The sequence below is a fragment of the Haliaeetus albicilla genome, chromosome 15 (assembly GCF_947461875.1).
Source record: "Haliaeetus albicilla chromosome 15, bHalAlb1.1, whole genome shotgun sequence".
Lineage (NCBI taxonomy): Eukaryota > Metazoa > Chordata > Aves > Accipitriformes > Accipitridae > Haliaeetus > Haliaeetus albicilla.
In genome coordinates this window covers 20,417,051-20,444,341 of record NC_091497.1, presented here as the reverse complement: position 1 = coordinate 20,444,341, position 27,291 = coordinate 20,417,051, and positions in this window count along the sequence as shown.

Below are 27,291 nucleotides of genomic sequence, written 5' to 3'. Positions count from 1 at the left end.
AAATCTGCCTGTAAAGGGTAGAGTGTGATTACAGTTATAGTGTTGTAAATTTGGGGCAATCATTTGAGTGACAGTGAAGTTTAACTGTTTAACTGAGTACCCAATATGGTTGTATGGAAAAAAGGCCAATTACAAAAATAAGGAATACAATGTAAGTAAAACATGGCAAGAGTTGAAACAAGCCCAGCTGCTTAAAGCTCATTTCTCTTCTCATGCAAGCAGATCATTAAAAAATCAGAGAGTCAGTGCCATAATTTTATCTCACACATCAACTCTCTGATTAAAACATATATATGGGCTTTGGCATCTGACTCAAATAAAGCTATTCTTGCACTCTCATAGAGGGAACACAGGCACCATGGGGGTGAATATACAAGAGAGAATGGGAAATGACATGATCCATCAATACAGGGGAATAGGGCAAGGATGTATAGCCTAAAATGAAAGGGTCACAGTAACTCCAAAAGTCCTATGTTGATCTATGCAATGAGAGGCATCCTATATGCTATTTACTAGGGCGGCATTTGAAAGACTATACTGCACAGGGTTCCTCATTATTCATTAGGGCTGAATCCCCATTCATTCTCCTTTATATGCCATCCTGAATCTGCCCTACAGAGTCTTTTACAGGGAAATAACAATAAACTCTCTTATCAACAGCTTGTTGTAGCAGATACAATGCATGGGGTACTGAGATCAAAAAGAGCATGAAAAGCATTTCTGCCAACATCGTACAAAATATTGAACATCTGCTATATCTGGGATCCTGGGAGTTGTAATTATAATTTTTGAAATCTGCACACAAGAGTTATAAATATTAGAACTGTAGCCTGTGAAAGCCATGAAATATTTAAGTTGTTTGGCAGGCTTAAGAAAAACTCATAAACTTAATTTAAGCAGCCAAACACTGTATTTTTACAGATTTTACATCTTTCATGTCATTAGTCATATAAATTAAAGCAACCACGGAGCAGCACAGAAGTTGCAACAGCAAGTCCTGTGGGTAAAAAAAAAGGTCAGCTTGAGATTTAAGACTTTCACCAACACTTCACCTTTCCACTTACTCTGTATTTCAATTCTTGTATTGAATTTGTCATAGGTATTTTTAATGCATCCATTATCTTATTGTCTCTTATGTCCCAATAGCGTGCTTGGTGCTGTACACATGTGTAAAGATAGTGGGCCAAATTCACCAGTTACTTGGCATGAGTCTAGCAATGCAAAGTAGTCCTTAACCCACCCTTTTGATTCTGTCCAGTGAGGTCAATGGCTCCTCTGAGCTATTGGTGAGACACTCAGATTCTTGCCCATCTTTCCTGCTCTAAAGAAGCGGGATACGAGGGAAGTATACTGCATCCAAATGGCGATCTAACCTTGAGGCAAGGCAGGTAGCTTATACAGATCAGTGAGGAAAGGCATTGAGGAAGGAGCCTAGATAGCTTGGCAGGAGACAAGAAAAAGGTACTGCCACACCTAAAAGTGTATCATGAACCAAAACAACATGATAGCAGAGGGGGAGGAGTAGTAAGACGAGTGAGAAACAGAAAGTTGTGCATGGGGGCTTTTCAGTTTGTCACAATCTTTTAAACTTGTTCAGACGCATCAGAAATGTGCTGGATGAAGATGAGTGAGAAAATAACCAAGTTTAGAATAGTAAATGCAACAGCCAAATTCACAGAAGCTAAAGTATGAAAAGACCCAACGGCAAATTCTCATTTGTACAGTGTCTGCTCCACCTGTTAGATAGCCATATGCTACTAGTGAAAATGTAGCTCTGCGAAACGATTCGGGGATCGCCAACTGTGCCATCAAAAGTGAAGCAAGAAGTTAACTTGAAAAGAAATAAAGCAGAGAATGTAAGGATGAGGGCCCAAATTTTGCTCTCCATAAATCCAGTATCCAGCAGAGAGCACCACTCTCTGGACAAGAAACTCATCTGACAGCAGAGATGTTACAACAGGTTAGTGTAGGGGAAACAAAGGAGAATGTGCCTCAGGGGGCACAAATATATACAACGTAGTCACAGAAATTCTCCTTTGAACTACTGAACTGTGAGTAAACAGACAAACACATCCCCACCCTTGACTTATCTAATAAAACAAATATCCAAGTGCCAGATGCCATGGGACTATGAGATGTTAGGGTAGCTATTAGTTAATTTAATGAACCTAATTATGATCTCACTTACACATATTTTACACCAGCATAATACCATTCCATTCAGCAAAGCCATTCATGAACCACACCTTTGTGCTGCACTGCCAGCAGATTCCCCAGTTGCTGTATCCAGATTGAGATAGGTATACCATAATTAGAGAGGGATCACTGTGATTTAAAGGCTCTCATCTAAACCCTTTTCCTAGCTGCCATTTTAGGATTAGAGGGAAAAGGTGTGCCTTGAATGTCCCCTATGCTACAAAGATGCCTCTTCTTTCAGAGAGACAAGGTCTGAGGGAGTTTCTCATGTTATATAGGAGCCTAGCTATTTCTTTAGCCAAAGAAGATAGTGATGCAGAAAGGAGGGCCAGAAAGGCTCTCTGGAGTGCCTACCTTCTTTCACTGATTAGTAGGGAATCCAGTTGCTGAATAAGGTTTGGAATTTAGTGCAACTTTGCAAGTGACTTTTGCCCCGAAGAGCAACTGCTGTTCACACAGAGTGGCTGTGAATCTGAACTCATCATTCTCTTCCCAAGAAATTCTCACACTGTATAGCAACTAATTCATTGAAGATCACAAACTGTGACTAAATACTCTACTCACAAAGTATTTTACAAGAATTTGGTTAAAACCAATTAGTTCAAAACACATAATTTCTACAAATGTCACTACCTGTCCCATTTTTTCATACACACATTAACAATAATATCTGCATTAGAGAATACAGCACAAGGGGCTTTCACTGGCCTCATTTTCACATGCAGCACTGAAAAGAGATTTCCTGTCACTCTCAGCATAGGCAATTTAAGTACAGTCATACACCTGGTATACAAGTGTTTTAGGGGAACAAGCATGTCCCGTTCCCCTGATGGATACACACAGCTGCACATCCATCCATCCAGTGATTAAAACATCAGTTGGGAGTCATCCACGCTATTGTTATCATCTTCATTCTCTCTTCTTAAGTCCTTCCTCCAATAACTGTTTTTTTCCATGTCTCATAGGTGTGCTGTTGCAGATGAGCTGAAAGGACACTTATGAAGAGTTTGTGTTTTCTTCTTTCCTACTTCTTCCCTCAATTTTGTTGGCATCTACAGGAAAGAAGAATCAAAAGCCAGGAAAGAGGGTGCCTATCAGAAAAGAAAACCTACAGAAGACCCTAAGAAACCTGGAGATAATGACAGAGTTTCTGCAGTTACCTGCGTGTCTGAATTTCTTAAGCTGCATGTTCATGTTAGGCCAAGCTCTCTAGCCAGTCTGTGGCAAAGAGAGGAAGACAGCGTGTCATGTTATCGCATCTGTATAATCATAGGCCAGTGATGAATTCCCTCCTCAGCTTTTATGCTGAAAAATTTCTTCAACAAAGTTTTGAATAAAAGTTAAGGTCCAGTTAAAATAAAAATCATAGCTTCATAAGATAAGCGGTAACATATTTCTAAGAGAAGGAATAGAAGATGATTAACAAATACAACAAAGAATCTTTCCATTTTCCTGTCTAAAAGTGTACAAAAAGTTGGAACCATCACTATGAGGCTTTTCAGACAGCATTACAGTGTTTATTTCAAATGGTAGAGGGCTGTATTTCTAGAAAATTAATTTATCAGTTTTGCCACAGATATTAGTAAGCTGATAGCTATGATGTCTGTGTCAGTCATCTCTGAATCTTAATAACTTTTACTTTCACCTACATTTCTACAGCATTGCCACAAGCTGTTTGCAAATACTAATGATAAAGACTTTAGGATGACCTAGCTATAACCCCAGGAGTTCAGGCAAGCTTCTGTTCACCTTAACTGGACCCCAAGTTCTAGGAAAAAATAAATAAAGAAGGGTATCATTTTGACAGCTAATAAATATTTTTAAAAAACTGAACACTAAAAGAGGTTATTCATAGTGACTTTAATGTGGCATTGTTACTTGGCTCAAAAATTAACCAAAACTGCACTGAATATAGTATGAGGCCCATGTGGACTCTGATTTCATCACTGGCCACACCTGCCACAGTTTAGGTGGTTGATATTTCTTCATTACTATCTATTCTAAAATGAAAAAAATTCCCCAAAGGATTCATTACTCTATATTAATTGCAATACTGTGTGGGCTAGACTGTCAGGTGGGTTGAAAATTGGCTGTGCTGCCATGCCCAAAGGGTAGTGATCAATGGTTCAACATATGGCTGGTATCCAGTAACAAGCAAAGTACCCCAGGGGTCAATACCGGGGCCCGTATTTTTCAACATCTTCATTAACAACGTGGACGATGACACAGATTGCACCCTCAGCAAATCTGCAGATAACACTGAATTTAGAGAGGGTGGCTAACATGATGAATGGCTGAGCTTTGATCCAGAGGCACTTTGAGAAACTTGAGGACTGGGCCAGCAAAAAGCGCAAGGTTCTGCGCCCAGGTGAATAACCCCACGCATCAGTGCAAGCCGGGATGCGGCTGCCCAACAGAGAGCCCTGCAGATATCTAATGCTGAGTTAGCTTATAGTAGACACCACTAATACGAGCCAACAGCGCAGTTCCCCACGAGTAAGGTGCATGAGGAAGAGCGTGCCCTGCGGTGTGATACTCTGCGCAGCGCGGGTGAGGCTGCACCCAGAACACAGTGTCCAGTGTGTGCCCCCAGCTCCGGAGGGAGATGCAGAAACTGAAGAAGGATCCCAAGGTGGAAGCAGAGCTCAGGGATCTACAGCTCCCAGTTTATGAAGAGAGGCTGAGGGGGTGGGCTTGTTTAGTCTGGTGGAGAGGAGACCACGGCGTGATCAAACAGCAACCCACAAGTACCTGAAGAGTAGTTACGAAGATGAGGAAGCCAAACTCTTCTGTCAGTGGCAGACAATAACAGAGGCCAAGGGCCACAGGTTGTGGCTTGTGAGTTTCCAGATGGGCATTAAGGAAAAAAACTTTGTTTAGAGGGAATAGTTTGACCAGGGTGGTTGTGGCATCTCCATCCCCAGAGGTCTTCAGCACTCAGTGAGACACAGCCCTGGCTGATGTGCTCCAGCATCGGTGATAGCCACACTTGGAGCAGGAGTTTGCATTAGATGACTACCAGATCTCCCTTCCAGCCAACGTCTGTGACTCTCACAGTTGTTTCTGTGACTGTTGAAATTGTGCATCAGCTGGGAATACGGCAAACACCTTCATAAGAACTCAGTGACAGCAATGTTTTAATCTGCGTTTAACTATTAAACATAGGAATGTCAGTTAAAATGGAGGGGGACAGGAATAAGAACAGAAAACATTTGCTCGCACTGGCATGTCCAGGTGGAGCGACTTGTTTATATTCTCTGTATCAGAAATCTGGGGTCTCTGCAGGGACCATGAGAACATAGTATGCATGCACAGCACGTATGCACATCTCAGGAGGTCTCATGTAATATTCTTAGTCACAACGAAGCTGTAGGAGTTCAAAATGAACAACCCAGCTAGGACAGTGAGGACAGAGGCAGCAAGCTGACAAGGAGCAAAGGGGGAAAACCCTTTACACACCCCAAGGCTTACAAAAAGAGCCATTCATAGCACAGAGGAAGCAGGCAAACACAGACACATGCACACACAGATCCCCGCCTGAGCAGGTCAGATTGAACAAGGATAATCATTTTAAGTGCCCAAATTGCCTGACTCCACATGGTGCCATCAAAAGCATTTTCATTTTTATCCAAATCAATGTCACCATTTTTCTGTAAAAATCGATGTGGAAAATAGAAGCAAGGGTAGAGGAAGATGCAGTTACTGAGACCTGTGGAAGCCATCACAAGGCAGGATGGCTGTAGGAACTCAAGACTGTTGGATTTCACAGCTAAGACGTGCCCAAAAACTTGCAGATGAGGGGTGCTAAAAACAGCTAGAGAGAAATTCTGGGTTTGCACATAGATGAAAAAACCTGCTGTTTCATTACTTTTTGCAATTATAACCTCTCTTTTCCCCAATCTCATACCTAAAAGCATAATGGTGAGTCTTGCTGAATGTATCTTTCCTTCATTTTCCCCTAACTTGTATTAGAGAGCAAAGTGACTCTAAGTGAAAATTCAGTGAGTGTCTGTCTTAAAATGCGTGTAAGGAATAGGTGAACTAGGGTATACTTGTTGCCAGCCTGCAAAGAGTTAATGTGAGAGCACATGCTGTGAAATTTGGGGGGAATACCCTTCAGCCTAGCACCCTGCCTGTTGAAAGCAGAAAACTGAGGCACCCTCTGCAGACACATAATGTTACTGATGGAAACTCTGAAAATCCATTGAAAAATTACCTTTCCAAAGACATTTGTTGTAAACCTGGCCTTCTAATATTTATAGCAAAACACCTAGGGTATTTGTCCACAATCTCCATGTTCTCCATATTGATTTTTCTTAGAAAATAATTTTATTGGTTCCCTTTTTGGAGAAGAAATGTGTATCAGCACACCTTTAGTGAGGACTTCCCTTCTGATTTCCAGAAGGACCTCTGAGTAGGACAAACACAGCTTTATCAGGAGCAATCTGGGATCTCCAGACTTCTCCCAGAAACACCGGCCAATGCAGCTTGCATCCCCAGATCACACCACACAGTCACAGCTATCCAGCTGCATGATAGCTATAACTGAATTGGAGCCGTTATCAATCCTTTAAGAAACACACTTTGACTTAATCGAAAGCCAGATTGCTCTTCCCTTCAGCAGTATATCCTTGTGGTATTTTTTGACATGTTTCAAAGAAAAACTGATGTTGAATATACAGCAAAATATCCAAATTGTAAGAAATTTTCCTGTCATAACCCAATGATTCTGAATTGGAATACCCATACGATTTTGGGCTAAAATACCTGGGAGCAAGTCCAAACAACACTCCACCTTCACTGGCTTGCAGGTAGTTCAGAAAATCCTGCTGCAATTTACCTAATGTCAGGCTTCTCGGATGAACAATCTAAATTCTCCAGATAACTTCCCCATTAGAAGATTGGTGTTGCAAATCTCTGTAACTGAATAAGGTTATTCAAGAAGCACCACGTTTTGATAACAAAATCCTTTGTGATGATTACCTAATAGCCAGCATTTGTTCAAACACTTTTAATAGACCCTTTTTATCACATGCAAAAAGAATTTCAGCGCTAGTTCAGTCTCCTGTTTCATTCTGTCATGAATCACTTTGTAGAGACATTTAGAAGTCAATAATCCACTGTAGCTTTGATGACAGGTGATTAATTTCTACATTTTAGAGACATAATAAGATTTAGCAATAAAAAGGCCTTGAAGTAACCTACCAAACAGCTTTAATCTCAGCCTTGGGACTGTTGCTAAATATGAATGCTTGTACACAAATGTGGATGATTTAAGTTAGTACATTTTATTGCAGACTTCTTGCCTTTTCATATTAATCTTGCTTTACAATCAGGCTATCTATACAATCAGTTTATGCTGAATATTGTTTCTAACACAGTACTTGGGGGAGGAGAGTTAAATTATTTACCCACAAGGGCTATATTCTACTGAAAACTAGTTTTACATGCTTTCCATTATGTGGCTTACCAACACACTCTGTGTGGCAAGGTTAGATGGATAAAAAAAAAAAAATAAACTAGCAGACACACACAACTAGTCAGTACCTGACTGCGCAACCACGCAGAGTCCTCAGGGCTCAATCCATCACACAGTGAAACCAGTGGGAGTATTTTGTTAACATCAGTTGGCAGATCACTCTAACAGACATACTTAAATAAAAGAAGAAATTCCAAGCTCTCCAGCCATGTTCTGGTTGTAGATACACATATATCTATATATAGAACTGTCCCAAACATTGTGTGGATTCTTTTATTTCAAAAGTGGTTTTATACTGAAAACAATGTGTGGGAAAACTGAAAAACTATACTTTTAAAACCTCAGCCTCCTGTGTTTTCTTTGTTCGTGTTCAGGAATGCTTCATTTTTCTACCCAAAGTACTTCAGTCTGAAACCTTTGTGTCTGTAAAACACTAAATCTTCACTGAAATTCCCTTAGCCAGGAATCTCAAGATAAATTCACAAAATGGTTCTATGGGCTGTTTCCCTCAGGGAAAAGAAAAGACACTGCTGCAGCAACTGCCTTAGAAAACCCACTTGCTAATGCTGACTTGTGAAGACTTTCCTAAAGTAAATGGGGGCCTAAGGTGCCTAGCCTAAGTTACTACTTGCTGGTGATCATATGCTTTCCTGTGTAAAAATACACTAACAAAAAGCACAAGCAGCCCTGCTAGCTGGGCAGACAGAGTAAGTCACAGAGCTCCCTTGTCCTCCTTGCAGTGTGCTAGCTTTGAAGAGACCAGTCCCTGGGAGAAAACGGGGTAGAGGAACTGAATTTCTCATCTCTGGAGGCAGCATTAAAATGCTTAAGAACATTACAAGTATTGTGCTGCTCCTGCTCTGTATTTGTGAAGGGCAAAGCATTAGCAAAGAAGGAATGGGTTCTACCTCTCTCAGTCTCACAACACCTTTGGGGGTGGATGAAATAGAGGGGTAGAACTCCCACCCCTGAAGCAGTACCACCTTCAGACATCATCTGCACAAGCCCTAAAGGTGGGAAAATTTTAAAAAAAGCAACAACAAAACACATGTGACAGAAGCAAAGGCAGCAATAACGCCTCCTTCCTGTCAGCAGACTTTGGGGAGGAGGAACAGAGGCCTTAGCAATAATGACAAATGGTATTTTATCAAAGACAAATGGTGGCAATATTGCATTTCACTAGCATCTATTAAGAAGCCATTTGAATTTTAAACTCATTTAAAGTAAAGGAGATTTCAATGTCAGGAGATGTGGGTAAAGATTTTTAGGACAAGAGCTAGGTGTGGGGGTAATTGGAAGATTGGAAGGGATGGGTAATGGGCTGCAGGTGGTGGTGGTGAGGACAACAGCAAGAAATCTATGTGAGGGTATAGCTGGTAACTTTTGACTAAGTATAAAGCGGGATCTGGGAGCAACTTCATGTCCTAGCCATATTCCAAACCTTTATGAAGGCAAGACATGAGTGCCTATGTTTTATTCCTTTCTTTCCCAGTGGACCTTTGTTTCTGCTGGTAGAACTCCCAGGTGCCTTTCCTGGAAGGAACAGCAGTGTGCTCTGAGTAGGTCCCCATTCTAGATTATCAGGAACAAGGACATCTTAGTCTAAATATGCCTCTTGACTTTCTTGATAGACTTCAGGTTTATACCTTCTTTAAGTTGCAGTTTTCAATTTTACTCTGCATTCGTAAGTGCCAAAAACTCGCTCTTTTATTTCCTTCATTTTTCTTGTTAAGTAACAGGAATGAAAATTAAGATCTGCTCTTAAGAGTTTGAATATAGGAACCTGACACTTAAGAAAAGCCCTGATTACCACAAAAGTTGTGCTAAAAACAAAATTAACATTTGTCAGACCTGTAAAGGAAGTAATATTTGGAACAGCTAAGGTGGTTAATGAGGGAAACAGGAGGAAAACAAGTAGATACAAGTTAAATACGAAGGCAGGGAAAAGACAATCCATTACTGAAGGCAGTGTTGAGCCAGTTGTAAAGGTGGAGGGAAAAATGAGAATCACAGAGCTATCCAAACGGGATGCAAGAAACAGAACCCCTCTATGCATTTATGATGTGTAAAATCCTAACAGTTCTCACCAACAAAGTACAGAATATACTGATTAATTTCACTATTTCAGAATCTAATTTTTACACTTCAGATTTTCCAGTATTTGTATCTCAGCAGGGGAAAGAGCTGTTTCTCTATGTAAAGTAGAAAAAATTTCTGTGAGGAGAAACACATTAAGAAAATGAATCATAGCAAGAGACTGGACAGTTGAGGCAAATTAGACATATCAGACAGCAAATAGGAGGGTGAGGTACTGCACTGGAGCTGCCTCCGCTACAGAGCACGGGAAGAGTTACGACAGTTATGCATTTTAATTTCTACAGGTGGGGACCTCAAATCATTCTGTGGGTTAGGCTCTTAGTATCTCTAATCTGGTCCTGCTGAGACACAGTTGATATACTTCTGACTTGTCAAAAAAAGGCACAAGACACACTTAAATCTCTTCATGGCCCTAGCATGAGACATTAAGTTTGAGCTACTTGTGAATCCAACAGTTATTTCAGGATGTTTTGTCCCAAGAAACACACTGCATTTTCAGTTTCCAAAATTAATTTCTCTTTATAAACTATGCTCTTTAATTCTTTTGTATATTTCTTACGTAGACCTCCAATATGAAATAGATTATTTGAACTACTGTGCAAGGGCATTTCTTATCGATTACTCTGCTGAATCAGATGATTCATGATACAAATTGTCCAAACATTCACTTTGTTAAATCTAAGGGATTAAACTCTGCCTCTGCTCAGGTAAAAGAAGAAATAAAATGGGGGTTTTTAGCTGCTAAAAATTCAACATATCCCATACCATTTTAGGATCTCTCCTTTTTCTCAAAGAAAAGTTCTAACCACATAAAATAACCCAACATCCTGGTGGCTAAGGGATTTTCCTAGAAATTGTAGCAGTTTCTGAAATTCTAACCTACATCTTAATCCAGTAATTTTTATTTCAAAGGAACATCCTACCTACTCTGCCCACTGTCATAAGCTAGGAGCCTCTTTCACAAAATTTTTGTGAATCTTCCACAGTCAGTTCTACAGGTTCAGTTTCAGGGAGCAGATTAAAACACTTAAAAAAAACCAGCACTGGCTCAAGCCCTTTTAGAAAAAAAAGTGGCCAGAAAATACGTTTCAGCAGGTTCTTTAACTTTGTTAAATATCTATACCATTTTAAATAGTTATTTCCACTGCACGTGATCACTACTAGCTGTTCCTGCTTGCTGAGCTCAACACGACTGCTCTGGACCACTTCTGCTGCTGGCTGCTAGACCTCCTTAAGGACTCAGTACTTTTGGTATGGGGACTATGACATAAAGGTGTCTTTGCCACAAACAAGTACCAATGGACTCTTTCCTTTTTCTTTTACAGAAAACAATTGCAAAAAAAAAAAAAAAAAGTTTACTCAATTCTTCCTCAGACCAAGAACGTAAGCAATATCAGTTAATACATGCTCTGGGCATGACACGCAAACCTGGTTTGCCCATGTTTTCTCCAACATGACTGTAAATCTCACTGTGTTTCTATGTTTATCATCTAGTTGTTTTTAATAGAATACATCTCAAAATATTTTAAGACATATTTGGAAATAAAGCTTATTTTGATGTCCCTATTTCACCCTTCTAGTTGTATCTCTGCCCAGCAAAAGAAGATGACAGAACATTTCTCATCTTACCATCCCACCAGGCCTCCACCCCTGTTAAGTTTTCAGGGAAAACCATCCTCAGGCTTTTCTATTCTCACACTTGATACAATTTGGCTTGCATTTTAAAAAGTCCTGCCTACTGAGGAGAAGAAAATATTTGTCCACTAGATCTCAAAAAAGGTGTCTTTTCATTCTCTTCTTTTCACCACAGATTTTACTCCTAGGAAATTTTTCCCAATAAAAAATATTTGACCACCATAAGAACTTCTGCCCATGAGAGACTAAAGCCTTTTCACAAAAAGAAAAAAAAAAAAAATCAGGAAAATTTCCAGTCCTCTGCATTCATGGATGCCATTTCTGCTTTGAGAATCCTACAAGTTAGTGCAGCTTTGATGTTGTGCTTCTTTCATGGCACTATCCGTGGGAGAGCTGGATGTTGTACAGAAGGTACACTGATCACAGAGTAATTCCAACACCAATATGTTTACATATTTGCTAAAAAACAGAGTGGTATGACAAGCAGTCCTGTAATACACTTGCGAGTCTACCTGGGAAACAAGGCACAGCTGTGAAGAGATGGGCTTCAAGGAACATCCTCCAGTTGATTAGAAGTTAGCGAATGTGACACCCATCTACTGGAAGGGTCGGAAGGAGGATCCAGGGAACTACAGGCCTGTCAGTCTGACCTCGGTGCCAGGGAAAGTTATGGAGCAGAACATCTTGAGTGCCATCACGCAGCACGTACAAGACAACCGGGTGATCAGGCCCAGCCAGCATGGGTTTATGAAAGGCAGGTCCTGCTTGACTAACCTGTTCTCCTTCTATGACAAGGTGATCTGCTTAGTGGATGAGGGAAAGGCTATGGATATTGTTTACCTGGACTTTAGTAAAGTCTTTGATACCATTTCCCACAGCATTCTGCTGGAGAAACTGGCTGCTCATGGCTTGGATGGGTATACTCTTTGCTGGGTAAAAAATTGGCTGGATGGCCAGGCCCAAAGAGTTGTGGTGAACGGAGTTAAATGCAGCTGGTGGCCAGTCACAAGTGGTGTTCCTCAGTATTGGGGCCAGTTCTGTTTAATTTCTTTACCAATGATCTGGGCAAGGGGATCAAGTGCACCCTCAGCGAGTTTGCAGATGACACCAAGTTGGGCGGGAGTGTTGATCTGCTTGGGGGTAGGAAGACTTTACAGAGGGATCTGGACAGGCTGGATCGATGGGCTGAGGCCAATTGTATGAGGTTTAACAAGGCCAAGTGCCGGGTCCTGCACCTGGGTCACAACAACCCCACGCAACGCTACAGGCTTGGGGAAGAGTGGCTGGAAAGCTGCCTGGCTGAAAAGGTCCTGGGTGTGCTGGTTGACAACCGGCTGAATATGAGCCAGCAGTGTGCCCAGGTGGCCAAGAAGGCCAACGGCATCCTGGCCTGTGTCAGAAATAGTGTGGCCAGCAGGAGCAGGGAGGTGATTGTTCCCCTGTACTCAGCACTGGTGAGGCTGCACCTGGAATACTGTGTTCAGTTTTGGGCTCCTCACTGCAAGAGAGACATTGAGGTGCTGGAGTGTGTCCAGAGAAGGGCAACGAAGCTGGTGAGGGGTGTAGAGCACATGTCTTATGAGGAACAGCTGAGGGAACTGGGGTTGTTTGTCCTGGAGAAAAGGAGGCTGAGGGGAGACCTTATCGCTCTCTACAACTACCTGAAAAGAGGTTGTAGGGAGGTGGGTGCCAGTCTCTTCTCCCAAGTAACAGGCGATAGGATAAGAGGAAATGGCCTCAAGTTGCATGAGGGGAGGTTTAGATTGGATATTAGGACAAATTTCTTCACCAAAAAGGGTTGTCAAGTATTTGAACAGGCTGCCCAGGGAAGTGGCTGAGTCACCATCCCTGGAGGTATTTAAAAGATGTGTAGACGTGGCGCTTAGGCACATGGTTTAGTAGTGGACTTGCCCGTATTAGGTTAATGGTTGGACTTGATGATCTTAAAGGCCTTTTCCAACCTAAAAAATTCTATTATTCTATGATTCTATGAAAGGGCTTCAAGGTCATCTTGAAGGCATGGTGCACTGAGCATGGCGTACCAACTTTTTGAGCATTCAGGTGCAAACAGAGAGCAGCAGAACAGCACGTGAGGGAAACCATAGCCTTCTCTGAACAGAAACCAGAAATCCTCCATCAGGAAAAGCACACAATGTGAACCACATAGCAGACTGGTGTCTACTTCAAAAGGCACTGCAAATGTTGTGGTAGGAAGCATTGATCACATAAAGGTCTGCACAGTCCTCTTGACACTGCTGTGCTCAGCATATCCCAACTAACTGCAGTTCACCCTTGACTGTATGAATCACAAAAAATAGCACACAGATAAGTGCATTGTTCAAAATGAATGACGTGGCTGAAGCAGGACCTAAAGTGCATTGAGGTACCAATTACAGAATATGTTATTTTAGATTGGATTCTTTAACAGAGACATTTATGCATCCAACATACCAACATGCCTACATAAGCAAACTTTTTCGAACAACTTCATACTTAGTTTATTGCCATCTACCATCCCTTGATCTCCTTGAGTATTACTTGCCAGGGGCTAAGTATTGGCTGAGTTGATTAAATGGCAAAGCTCCCACAGAATTCAGCATTCTCAGGTTTTTATCCAAATTGTCTTCTTATCCATGTATTTTGAACTATTTCTTTTTATCTTTCAAACTAATTTTTACAAGATTAATTTAGTTTTATTTCCTGCTGATACTTGAACCACTGTAAGGTTCTTTGGCTTTGTCTTCTGCACATGCTGATTTTCATATGCTATCTCAATTTAGTGCTGTCTGTGAAATCTATGTATTTTCATGCCTTCAGAAGCACCAGAAGTCAAAGGTAAAAGACATTATTGCAAGGGCTACAACATATCATATGACTATATCACTAGTAAATTACAAAGGAACAACTACACTAGTTAAAAGCTGGACTTGTAGAATGAAGTAGTAAAATAATTTTAATTTTCAGTTAGATATAATAGCAGGCTGAGCCTGTCACTGGATCAAGCAGGAGAACAGAACTTTGGTATGCTGAGAAATTGCTATATGAAGAAACTTAATACGTACATCTGCTGCTGAAGCAAATGACAGTAGCTTCTCTGCAGGCCAAGTCTAGAAAAGCTAATGTTAGCAAGATGTGCAAGACTAAATAACAGGCATCAGGGTCACGCATCTTATTAAAATCAGTATTTTAAAAACTGCTTGCTTTAAACATTTACCTTGACATTGTAGATTATCTTTAACACCAAGCCAGCTCTTACTCGGTTGACCTCTATTTGAAGCAGCTAAATCCCAGATATATGATTGATTTTTGGTCTTCTTTATTCAACGAAAAATATGAAGCAAAAATAAAGCTTCAATATATTTAAAATTTATGCTTGCAGAGACAGGCTATGGTGAAATTCAGCCAGCTTCATTTTGTGCTGAACTAGACGAGAAGATTGGGCAAGATATATTTTGAGGGGACCTTCACCAACAGATTACCTAGGTGGTTCTAATTAGCAATTTGCCCCCATTTCAACTGTGTTTAGTACAATTCACAGTCTCAGGGTCCTTCCTGACTGGGTGGCACTATTTAAACCACTGTTGTTCTCTGCAATACCTACCTTTGAGATAATGTTATCTTCTTTGTAATTGTTACCAAAGTTAACATGAAAAGAGAAGCTTAGGATTCTTGCAAAAATCTGTTGATTTAGTAATAAGAATTAGTGACATAAAGATACTTTAATTTCAAATAATTAATTGTCAAGTACTGTAAAATTTTCCTGCATCCAGAATTTGGACACACTGGAAACCTAAAAGAAAAAACACAAAAATTATATACTCATTATAAAAGAGTAGTTGTCCGAAACCTGAGGTTCCTCTAGGTATCGGGTAACAGTACAACAAAATGCTTACTCAAATAAGCAACACGTAACAACAAAAATTGTCAGCCATGACTGGCAGCTGAAAGGTCAATTATCTTCCCTTTCCAGTCAGTTCAAATGATTCAAGCAAAAAAATTGCCATGAGAACAAAAGAAAAGTGAGCAATCTAAAAATCTCAGCATAATATTTTAACGAAGTTTGCTTTTTTCTCTCTTGGTTACTATTGAGCTCTTGATGCTCACTAATAAAATTTCGGTAATATCAGCACTAAAGTTTCGTTTTACCTGTCAGCAGATAAGTAACAGTTTAGTAATGCCTCGGGGTGATTGATGGCAAAGTAGCAAAAAAATAGCTAGTACTATAAACCCTATTTACAACATCTAAGAAGAACCTTGAAAAGATAATACTATGGATTACCTTTGTGTTATTTTCTATACTCGTTATAAAATTTGTCACGGGGTCTTTAATTGTCTCATTTTCCATTTTTTATGGTCTTTGTCATGACAATAAGTTTTCACATAATTCAGCGTCTGCTAGATTGCTTCGAACTATGCAGCAGAAGTCTGAATGTATTAGAGATGCTGTAGCATGATCATCCAGTTCTTCAACCCTTGTTCACCTAGTGATAAAATTTGCGAAAGAAGAGCGATAGAAATTTTTATGCCCTCCAAATGAGCAGCCATTCCCTACCTGTTATTTTCACAACTTTCTTCCTTCTCTTTCCCCAGGGTTGTCCACTCAAAGACTAACTAATGAGATCACAGAGGAATCGGATCTGTGCAGGCCCCTTCGCAGTGCCAATGAACCCCACATTTTTCACTCCAGCCTCCAGAACTCTGGGGTTTTCTCATGAACCCAGAGTATCATAAAATAATCCTATTCTTCTTTTTCTTTTAATGAAAGCCAAGCCCCTTAAAGAAAGCTAAACGAAGGGGAATCATGAAACAACCTAGAAGCTCAGTAAGCTATATAAACCCTATTTTTTTCCCATATATTATAATTTTTAAGTCAGTTCCAAGTTGTTTCGGAGTCTGATTCATGATTTTTTTAAGGCCCATGGTTGGCAGTGTGGATGACAATTGAAAAGGCTTGGTGTAAGATACTGAAAATCTTATCTTCCAGCAAAGACATTTATGGCTCCTGGCGCAGCCTCAGGGAAGCTTCCTTAGAGCCTATCTGGCAAAGCTCATGAAAAATGCTTTCTTCTCTCTCCAGCTGGCTCAGTGACTCCATTTCATCCTAGAAAATTGTGGCTTGGCCTCAATTATTCACATTTGTCACATTTTGCTTACACTACAGCAATGTGATACTTGGACATAAAGACTTCAGCGCCTAAGTCCAAAAGGTATGTAACAACACGTATTACTTACATTATACTGATCACTGCAAACACATTTTATGTTTCTGCTGCTCCCTACTTTATTGTTCAGACTTAGGTATAGTAGAATATCATGTAAAGCAAATGGATTAAGACAGTTTTCCTCTTTGGCACAATCGAACTTCCTTGAACATAAGTAAAACTTCACTTTTCAGAAGTCTTCAGGTAGTTCCAGAATCATAAAACAGCATCCACAGAAAGAACCACCACCACATATTTCACCTTCTTCAATCAAATGTGATTTTATCTCCACTGATGTACTTGTTCTGACATAAACTAATATACATATGAACACATGAATACTGTTAAAAAACATTTTAAAACTTTTTTTTCCCTGTTTCATTGACTTCTCCTTCTGAAAGATTATGACAAAAACAATGTATGGCAGTTGTTAGTCAGTGCCACTTACTGTGCCTGAATGCACTCATGGCGAATCTGGACTAAGAACCCACACAGGACAGATTTACTAATCAATGACATAGAAGCTCATTAAAATAGTGGCTGGAATGATATGTAGGATTATTTCCCAGTAAATCCAACTGCTAGGCAGAGATTTTCACTTGGTCATAGGGTTTAGGATTCTGGCGGGCAGGCAGTAGGAACAACACAGTAAAGAGAATAAACTCAGGAAAGTTTTCTTTCCCTTACCATTCTGTGTGCCCTCTCCTGTATCTTTGAATTCAAAATAGAGGATGGAAATCGATGCAGCTATTGTGCAAACCCCACCTCTTTTATTATCAGAGTCACAGAATTACCACAGGCTCTACATCAGCTTCAGAAATCTTACACAGAAGTCAATCTGTGCAGAGATGGCAATGGTGCAATGTAATCATTCTTTTGGGAAAGAGAAGAGACACTCACCAAAAACGTAAGTTGCATGAGCAGGACAAAATGCTTCACTGTCTGTTGCCAATGCACTTATTACCTCTTAAGAGAATTTCAGTTCCAGAATTTCCACTTCTGAGGGAAAAACTGCAAATACAGGATAATAACACAAAGTAATATTTGTATCTCCAGCAAGCAAACTCATTAGTGCTCAATGCACAAATTTCAGCTTCATTAGTTAGAATAATAATAAAAATAATAATATTACTGTACCTGACTCTTGCTGCCTGTTTACTCAGGAAGGGAAGGAGCCAAGTGTCATCCCTTCCTCTCCTCTGCTGCCTAGTATTATGATAAGCAGTTAGGCCAGTGACAAGAAGGGAGGTGAGGTGCAGATGGAGTGGATGGAAATTAGACATTTAATAGCAAGTATTATGTCTCATTCTAATTATTCATTATTTTTATCAATGTAGGGCCACCTTTTAAGGCACTTATAAAAGAGCAGAATGATATATAAGCAAAAGAGCCTATATTCTAAATTGCAACAAAAACTGACCTTTCATAAGAGTCATGGATACTGAGAAAGTAGGCCTTCATGGTATACATGTGTCACTGATATCAATGGGAAACAGAAATGTTCAGTTCTTTGAACAATCAAATCCTCATAATTAATACTTTGGACTCTATTTTGATCATTTGTTTTTCACTCCGCAATTTCTATTGAATGGTCTTCCTTGATTTCCTCTATTTAATGCATATGGAGAAGCAAGTAAAGTGGCTGTAACATGTATAATAAAGGGGTGAAGCAGATGAGAAAACATGTTGAGAACTTTGTTGGCGTGATGTTGCCTGTTGTACTTCAGGAATACATGCTGCAGTATGAGATGTGCAGTCTGATGCACAAACCTGACTGACAGCCTCTGAGAAAACTTGCCTGGACCTAAGAGCTTGAGTAGTGTTTTGAGGAGGTATTACTATGAAGATGCTAAAAAGGAGAAAAATCTGTGAGTGTAGTTTATGAAATTTAAAATAAGTTAAGAATTCTCATGCTTGGCCATCTTCCTTTTTATGCTGGTGCAAAGAAGCAAAAAGACGGATTGGTATTAATCCAATGTCTACATGAAACCAGAATCTGCAGGTGTTGATCTACTGGGGTGGGACAGAGAGGTACCCATAGCTAACGCCATGTGCCCAGTGCCCAAGCCCTGGAGCGTGTCTTGTGCTCGGTGGTGTGATCGAGTTGCACATCTTGTGGCTCTGCCCAGCCCTGGAGTCTGGACCTTTAGGTGACATGATGCAGAAGAGAGTCAAGTAATAATTTTAAAGCAGTGAAGTGGCCTACCAGGGAATGCCTGCAGTTGGGTTGCTTTGCCTAAATAAAGCAGAAATATCACAATCTTAAATCACCCTCTGCTAAAACATAACTCTGAGAAGGAATTTGCGAGGTGGAATGGCAAATGGAAAGAAAATGAACAATATTTGGGTGCCAAGAGAAGATCAGGGAATTCCTTCAAAAGGAGGAAGGGAAGGAAGGCTCCTCAGCTTTTATGCTTATCCCGTGACTCCCAATATTTCCATGCTAAACTCGGGTGTTACAAAGGAGACAGAAATCCTTAGCATGACAAGCAGTAAAGTACATAAATATGATTTCCCAAGAGCTGACTTTGAAGAAAAGTTGCCACGTCTATTTCTCACCTATTACCACTGTAGAAACAGCACTCGGTGTTCCCAGATAAAAGTAGCAATCCAGGCCCATAAAAAAGAAAAAAAAAGAAAAGAAAAAACTGTAGATAGTAAAGTATACATGCATGTGTACCATTCTTAAAAATTCAAAAGCAAATTGAAAAAAAATTAAATAGCTTTTGTTTTAATTTATATTTAGCATTGTTAGGTTTTCTTTGGCAATGTGTATTCAGCAGTAGTTTATCAAGCCAGTTATTCAACAAGCAAATCCCTTATCTTGAACACTGCCTCAACTTCTTAGCTCATTATTTTGTTCCAGAAAGAAGGTGGGAGTTTTAGTTCATTGTACATTTCACATTAGCAGGCTTTTACCACACAGTAATGGGTCTGTTTAGAGCTGAATGTTGGGGGGGGGGGGGGGGGACCTAAGGAAAATGTATTTAAAACGATACAATGAAGCATTGTTCCCTTAGTGTCATTGAACATGGGCCAACTATACCATTCAGGGGTAAATGCAGAGCTCTGACATTTAACTCTGATATTACAGAACGATGTTTTCAAAGAGTCACATATTCAGTAACTGCATCACATTTACAATTGTCTTTAAAGTTTTAATCTCCGTTCATGCTACTAAATCACCATGAAGGTTTATATTTAACTTGTTATATAAAATGTTTTTTTTAAAAATTCAAGGAAACATCTCCAAGTATGAAATATGTCAAACTGAAAGCTGCTAATTGTATAACTTCAGTATAGTGATTTTTTTAAATTGGCTTTTTGAATTTTTATGCAAGAGAAAAGGTGTTTCTTGTTTTTTAGCAGCTTTCAGATTTTATTTTTAAGTTATTCTAAGGGAAGTTGGAATTTTAAGTGTATCTGTTGTGAAATATAAATAAGAATACAACAGATGATCCCACTAAGCCTGATTTTCTCAATAAAGTGCTGAAAAAAATTATAGTGAAACTATAAAGAGAAAGGATGATGTACTATTATTGAATTGCTAGCACATTCCAGTATTTCAGTATTTGGTTTAGAAAACCTGCTTTACTTAACAGCATATACATCTTAGACAAATGAATTTCACTTGGGATTGCTGTGGGATCAGGGTCTGAACTGAGCAAAGCCAGTCACAACCTGCTGCGACAAGAATTACCATGTGTTGCTACCAGAACATGACCACATCTAAAGCTTCCATTGAAATCCTGTAATGTGTAGTCACCAGTGCTGAAACTTCTCGCATCTTATGCCTCCCACTCATCTCTGCCTGGCATTGCTCTTCCCCTTCATTTCTAACCTAACCAAACATAGTGTTTACAGTTATCATTGAGAATTTTCTTCCAAATACATGTTAGACCTCTAAAATTGCCCTCTGTTGAAACTTCTTTCCCCATGGCCTCTGTTTCCTCACTAACAAAGTTCAGACTCAACCTTTGTTTACTCCTCAGTCATCTTCAAATCATGTCTTCCCTTGATCAGACACTTTGTTGTCCTAGTCCTTTTACTTCTTTAGTTGTCTTTCCAGTCTGGTTGGTTTTTTTAGAGTCTCTCATTCAGCCTTTAACTTTGGGATGGAGAAGGGTTATAAAGGTACATGGGCCCCCGCTACCCTAGCTTTAAGGAAATCTCACCCTCAAATGCAAATTCAGTGATGAGGTGTATGCACTTAAGTCACAGCCAACATGTCTCACCAGCAAAACCAATTTTCCTCTTTCCAACACCACTTTCTAAATGCCTTTCTGTCATCTCAGTTCAACAGGGCTAAAACATTCTTATTCTTTCTCTGCTATTCCTTTTCAGCTTCTCTGGACAGTACTTTAGTCTATACGCCAAATATCATGTTTATCGCTCAGGTGAAAGTTATACTTAAATTTTGCAGATTTTCTATGCATATCTTCTTAAAACAGACTTTCTTACGTATTCACACAACCAGGAATTTTTGCCCAGGGTTTCATCCTCTCAGTCTTTGATTATGGCAATATTTCATGACAAATGCAAGCCTTCCATTTTTCTAGGCTTTTGTTTTGACCATATCACTTCTTTCATAAATCCCTCCCCTAACTACATCTATTACTACCTAGGCCCTTCATGGTCTACCCCCCCATGTTATTTTTTCCCTCTCTGTTTCAGAGTGTCAGCTCCCAGCACCAGCCAGTGAACAATGCCCATGCCCATCATTAATTTGTTGCATCCTCAAACACTTTCTTTCATGCTACCCTTCATGCTTAGGAGCTCTCCATAAACATCCACCTTCAAATCCATTTGCTGCAAAGCCTATGAAAGACCTGACAGCAGTTAGGTTGGTAGTGCTGGCAACACTTCTCATCACACTGACTTATTGTTTCCTTCTACTCCCTCATCTGTCTATATCAATCTGTTGTGGTTTTTTAGTTTTGATTCAGAACTTGTTATATCCGTCACCAACTTTTTGTTCAGATTTTGTCCAGCAACTAACACAACTAGGACATGGTTCATGGCAGTGGTTTACAGTAATTCACACAATGGGGACAGAACACAGTTTTTTCATGCCTATGAGAACAAGTTTGCGTTTTATTTCATACATTGTCTATGAGATTATAAGCATCCTATTTTCAGATTACAGAACACACATGCTAACATCTCCAGCGGTGGAAAACAGATTAAAACTTCTATCTCTCAATCCAACTTTGTATCTTGGTAAGCCATCCTACTTGTTAAATTTGTAGGACTGTTAATGAAAGTTGTAAGGTACCAAATGGTGCTGATTGAGATGAACAAGTATATCGGTCACTGAGGTATAGGCTCAAAGCTCTCCACCTCAGCAGAGTTATTAAGTAGCATTGTGTTATGTGATAAATATTGTTGAGCAGCAGTTTCCACTGAGTTTAGTGGCAAAACAAACTCTATAGAAGTAGATTTCTCTGAAATAAGCTGTGTTCAAGAGCACCACCTAAAGTGGAGTTATCAGATTTATCTCACAGTTGATTAGATCACATTCTCTCAATGGAAATTAGCATCTGCAGGTCATAATGAAAGTACAAGTTTTTAAATCTCAAAGATAATGGGAGGAGCATTCCTTCTCAGTCAGGATGTGTAACAGAACATACACGGGCTCTTGAGGACCTCAGGAAGCAACTGGCCTCATGCAGCTGGCAATATAAATGCTGGAAACATGAACCCAGTCATATTAAAAAGTGACTCAGTTCAGAGGATAGCAATAGATTTGGGTCCAGAAATTTGCTGAAGGTCTCAAAGGGAAAAAGCAGGGTACAACTGTAGGTAAAGGTAGGGCCTTTCTATAGGTCCAGAAAAAACAACCCCAAAGGACTTACTTGTCCCTTCCCCATCATATTTTATGTTTATTTTAACCTAGATTGATCTGTTGTATTTTTAACTCTTTGAAACACAAAATCTCATGAAGATATGGGCAGCCTTAGATATAACACGAGAGAGAGAAGAGAGACTACAACGCTTATTTGTAACAAGTACATCAGGCTACTTGCTTGCCACAAAGAGACCCAACAAGACTAAAGTTAACTGCAGGTTCCCAAACACTTTGATCCAAGCTGCAGCATTCACTTAATATTTTCCTTGGTTTTGTCTAAAAACTAACAGCAATTTGCTATTGAAGGATGTACATGAGCAAAACTAATTGCATTCCTAAGTCTTATTAACATGCAGTTTACTCTGAAATTTGAGGATATGAACCCTTAGTTTTACTTTGTCTAAGAATATGGTGTATATGAAATAAAATGGTACATTTGTGAGGAAAGGCAAATTCTATTTGAATTTTTTATATAAAAAATACGATCATGTCAGGCAAGGAAATGGTTAAAAAAGTACTCTTACCACAGTATTTTCATTCAGGAGTTTATATCCTTTAGAAAGGTAGACCTAAATAGCTGTAAATCTGACGAAGAAGTTAATTATGAGGGAAAAGGGCCAAAAAGTGAGGAGGAGAAGAAGAAATATCATTGGTTTGACAACGATGGCTGCCAGAAACAGCTTGCAAATCATGGAACTATGCGGGGACGAAAAGTTGACTCTAAATTATGGTGAGACTGGGTCTCTAAATCACTGGGGAGCAAAATGATTTCAGTAGACCTTTAATTTTCAGTTATTGAAAGTCAACATCATGGCAAGTAGCTGCAATGTTTTACAGCAGACCATCATGAAAGTATTTTATTTTTCATTTCCCAAAAATGTATGAAATTTTCAAACACAGGTGAAAATCAATCATCTCACCAATCATACAAAAAGCAGCTCCCTTCCCAAGTGAGGTATGGATTTGCAGGATAATGAAGGAGATGCACAAAGTCATCTGCTCAGAATATCTTGCACTTGTATTGTACTGCCTGTATCCAGGCACTCCCAAGTGCTGGACCAGTCATCAAACCTGGTTACCTTAGCAAAGCCAGCAGCAGAAGAATAAGAAAGGAACAGTCATTAAAACAAGCAAGCCCTTTCATGCCCCAGCTCCCCCCCACCTCCAGTGTCACTTCCTGAACACAGGATCTCCTTCTTGATCCGGTAACTGGGGACTTCTGCACTAAAACAACCAATAGCCACCTGACAAAGTTTTTTGCAGTATCGCATAGGACAAAATTCCTTCTGCTTTCCACCTTCTCTCTCTGGACATACAGAATCCTACCTAGAACTAGGTCTCTAGTCTCCTAAACAGTAATAAATACTAAGCATGAGGGTAAGACTAAGTTCTGCTTTTTCAGGGAACCTAGGCAAATATCTCAGGTCTGAGAGCATTTGTTATTTGGAGCCCAGAGAATAGGTCCCTACCTTTTGCAAGATTTCCCTGGCGTATCCAACCAGTGAAAAAGCTGAAGGCAGCAATGCTATCCACCTTCAAGACTCAGCTTTGCCCTGGAGACAGTGGATGTCTCTTTGCTAGTGAATAAAATGGGGCCAACACAAAAGCCCAAACTTTTTCCCATGATTTACAATATTGTCTGTTACCATATAACCTGGCTTCTTCAGACTCTGACAAGGATTGGTCTCAAGGATAACTCATAGGAATAGCATTTACAAGGAAGCATTTCCAGTATGATTTTGGATATAGTGCCCCTTTCTCAGAGGCAGAGAAGAAAGAATATGCCAAATGACTTTAGCCTTTTGGGATGTTTTAAATGCTACTAGCACTAAAAGTTGGAATTAGGTGCTGAATCTTGCATGTCTTAGTCATGTTAGCCTGCCAAAATGTCCCTGGCTTCCTCTAGAAAAATCTCTCAAGCCAAGCTGAAAGCTAAGCCTTTGTATTTGCTTAGTCCTTGACCAGATTGGTTGGCCAGATTGGCATGACAATGCCAACAGAGCTTTTTGGAGTGATGTATGCTGTCCAGATTGGGAAAAAAAGTGACCTTCAGATGCCTTTGATCAACTTTAATGCAAAAACAATTCCTAGTTACTGTGAGATTGGACTCAGTTTTGACTTGTAACTAGAGCTGTGCAAATTATTTTGGCTTAATTGTTTCAGGCTCTAGTTTTTTATTCTCTTAACTCCCTTCCTTCTAACATCTTTCTTTTTTCTTTATTTTTTTTTTAATAGAAACAAATTCTTATTCCAAATGAAATTTAAAAATGAGAGATAATAAAAATAGTAAAACTTTTTTTTTTTTTCAATTTTATTCACTAAATTCAGAAACAGTTTTTGGATTTTCTCAGAGAATTTATTATTGCCAAAAATGATTATGTTTGACTTCTGCATATTTCCAAAGATAATGTTCCCTTCTTTCCCTGAATTCTACATTCTTTTCAGAAGACGATATTTGTTGTATTACTGAAGATGGCACAGTGAAAACAAAAGGTCTGCTGGTAATTGTCAGGCACTGTCAGTGCCATGAGCTTGTTTTCTTTACATTACTGTTCTCAGTTACACCATCTTTACATTTATATATACTTATATAACCCACAAAGAACCAGACAATACAGATTTTTTAGACAGTAAAATAGAGAAGGAAAAATTAAACATCTGTTTTTCAGAAGAGTAAGCCTGTGTGCAAAAACTCAGACAGGTAGAAATCTGCCTCAGAACTTGGTATCTGAACACAGAAATGAGAATTCCTCCTCAAAATGTATATTGGAACCTCAAGTCAGGAGAACTCATTTTCACAATCCGTAGTATCAGTTTTTCCTAGCAATCATCAGGATGGTAACGTACATTAAAGGGCACAGGATAACCTTATGTCCTATTGTAACTCAAAATGTAGAGATCTAAAGCTACACTTTTTTTTTTTTTTTTAATGAAAGCCCAAGAAAATGTGAAAAAGGAATTTGGTAAACAAAAAGAAGATGAAAAATGACTACAATATCCAAAAGCAAAATAATATGGTGATGCTGGCAAAACTTATTGCAATCTACTAATTGCCTTCTATTAATGAAACTTTTCAGTGCTTTAATTCCCTCCCTACTTTATGTAAAAATATGAAGAGGGATGGCCTTAACTAGATCACATTCTTTGAGACTCTAAATCCCTCCACCGGATGTAAGGACTCTTCAAAGAGGATAACCCTAATGCAAAATGAGGTTATTCTGGATTCTGTTCAAGGGAATGAGCCAAGCATGATTAGCACCATAAGGCTGCATCTACAGAACATCTTGTACAAACAGTATTAGAAATATTAAGTCAGGAAGACACAATGTGTACAAGAAAATACAAGCACAGTGATTTTAGCGAGGCTGACGCTGATGGGAATTAAGTACTATAGAACATATTGATTCAAATTTCGTAACAGTGTTACAGATATGCATAATAAAATTCCATAGGTTAAATCTACTTCCCCAGTTTGGAAATGCCTACAAAAGCAACAAAAAAAAAGGAGAGATGAATTAGTCACCAACAACACTGGAAAGGCAGAGGTTCTCAACACTTTCTTCACCTCTGTCTTTACCAGCACCATTGGGCCTCGGACCTTTGGAACGAAAATCCCGGTTGATGCAAACACAGACTCACCATCAGGGAAGGCAGAGTTGGTATCTGAACTACTACAGGAGCTTGACCCCTACAAATCGATGGGCCCTGACAACATCCACCCAAAGATGTTAAGAGAGCTGGCTAATGTTGTTGCGAGGCCACTCTCTATAATCTCTAAGAAGTCATGGAGATAGGGGAATGTCCCAGAAGACTGGAAGAAGGCTAATGTCACCCCCATCTACAAGGAGAGCTTAAATGAGAATCCAGGAAATTATAGGCCCATCAGTCTTACTTCAGCCCCTGGGAAAATTATGGAATGAATCCTCCTAGAGGCTATCAGATGTCAAATCAAGCACATGATTGGGAAAAGCCGCCATGGATTCACCAAGGGCAAATCCTGCTTGACAAACCTGATTGCCTTCTATGACAAAGTAACCTGCTCGGTTGATGTGGGGTGAGCCATGGACATTGTCTACCTGGATTTCTCCAAGGCTTTCAGTACGGTTTCCCACAGCCTCCTCCTCTAGAAACTGATGTGTTATGGTCTAGACAAGTGGTCCCTGCGGTGGGTGGGGAACTGGCTGACTGGCTGCACCCAGAGGGTGATGGTAAATAGCTCCTTTTCAAACTGGCAACCTGTCACAAGCGGAGTCCCCCAGGGATTGATATCGCAACCAACACCGTCTAATGTCTTCATAAGTGATCTGCATGATGGGATCAAGTGTACCCTGATGAAGTTTGCTGGTGATACCAAACTGAGTGGTGTAGCAGACACTTCGGAAGGGAGAGCTACCCTACAGGAAGACCTGGATGAACTGGAAGAGTGGGCTAACAAGAACATGAAGTTCAACAAGAACAAGTGTAAGGTCTTGCACCTGGGAAAACATAATCCAGGAGTGCAGGACAGGCTGGGATCTACCCGGCTGCGGAGCAGCTCTGTGGAAAGAGACCTGGGGGTCCTGGGGCCAGCAAGCTCCATATGAGTGAACAGTGTGCTGTTGCAGCAAAGCAAGCCAGCGGGATGTTGGGTTGCATCAACAAGGGCATCACCAGCAGAAATAAAGAAGTCATTATCCCACTGTACTCAGCACTTGTCAGGCCACACCTGGAATACTGTGTTCAGTTTTGGTCCCCGCTATGCAAAAAAGATGTGGACAGGCTGGAGAGGGTTCGGAGAAGGGTCACAAAGATGATCAAAGAACTGGGAAACCTGCCATATGAGGAAGGGCTGAGAG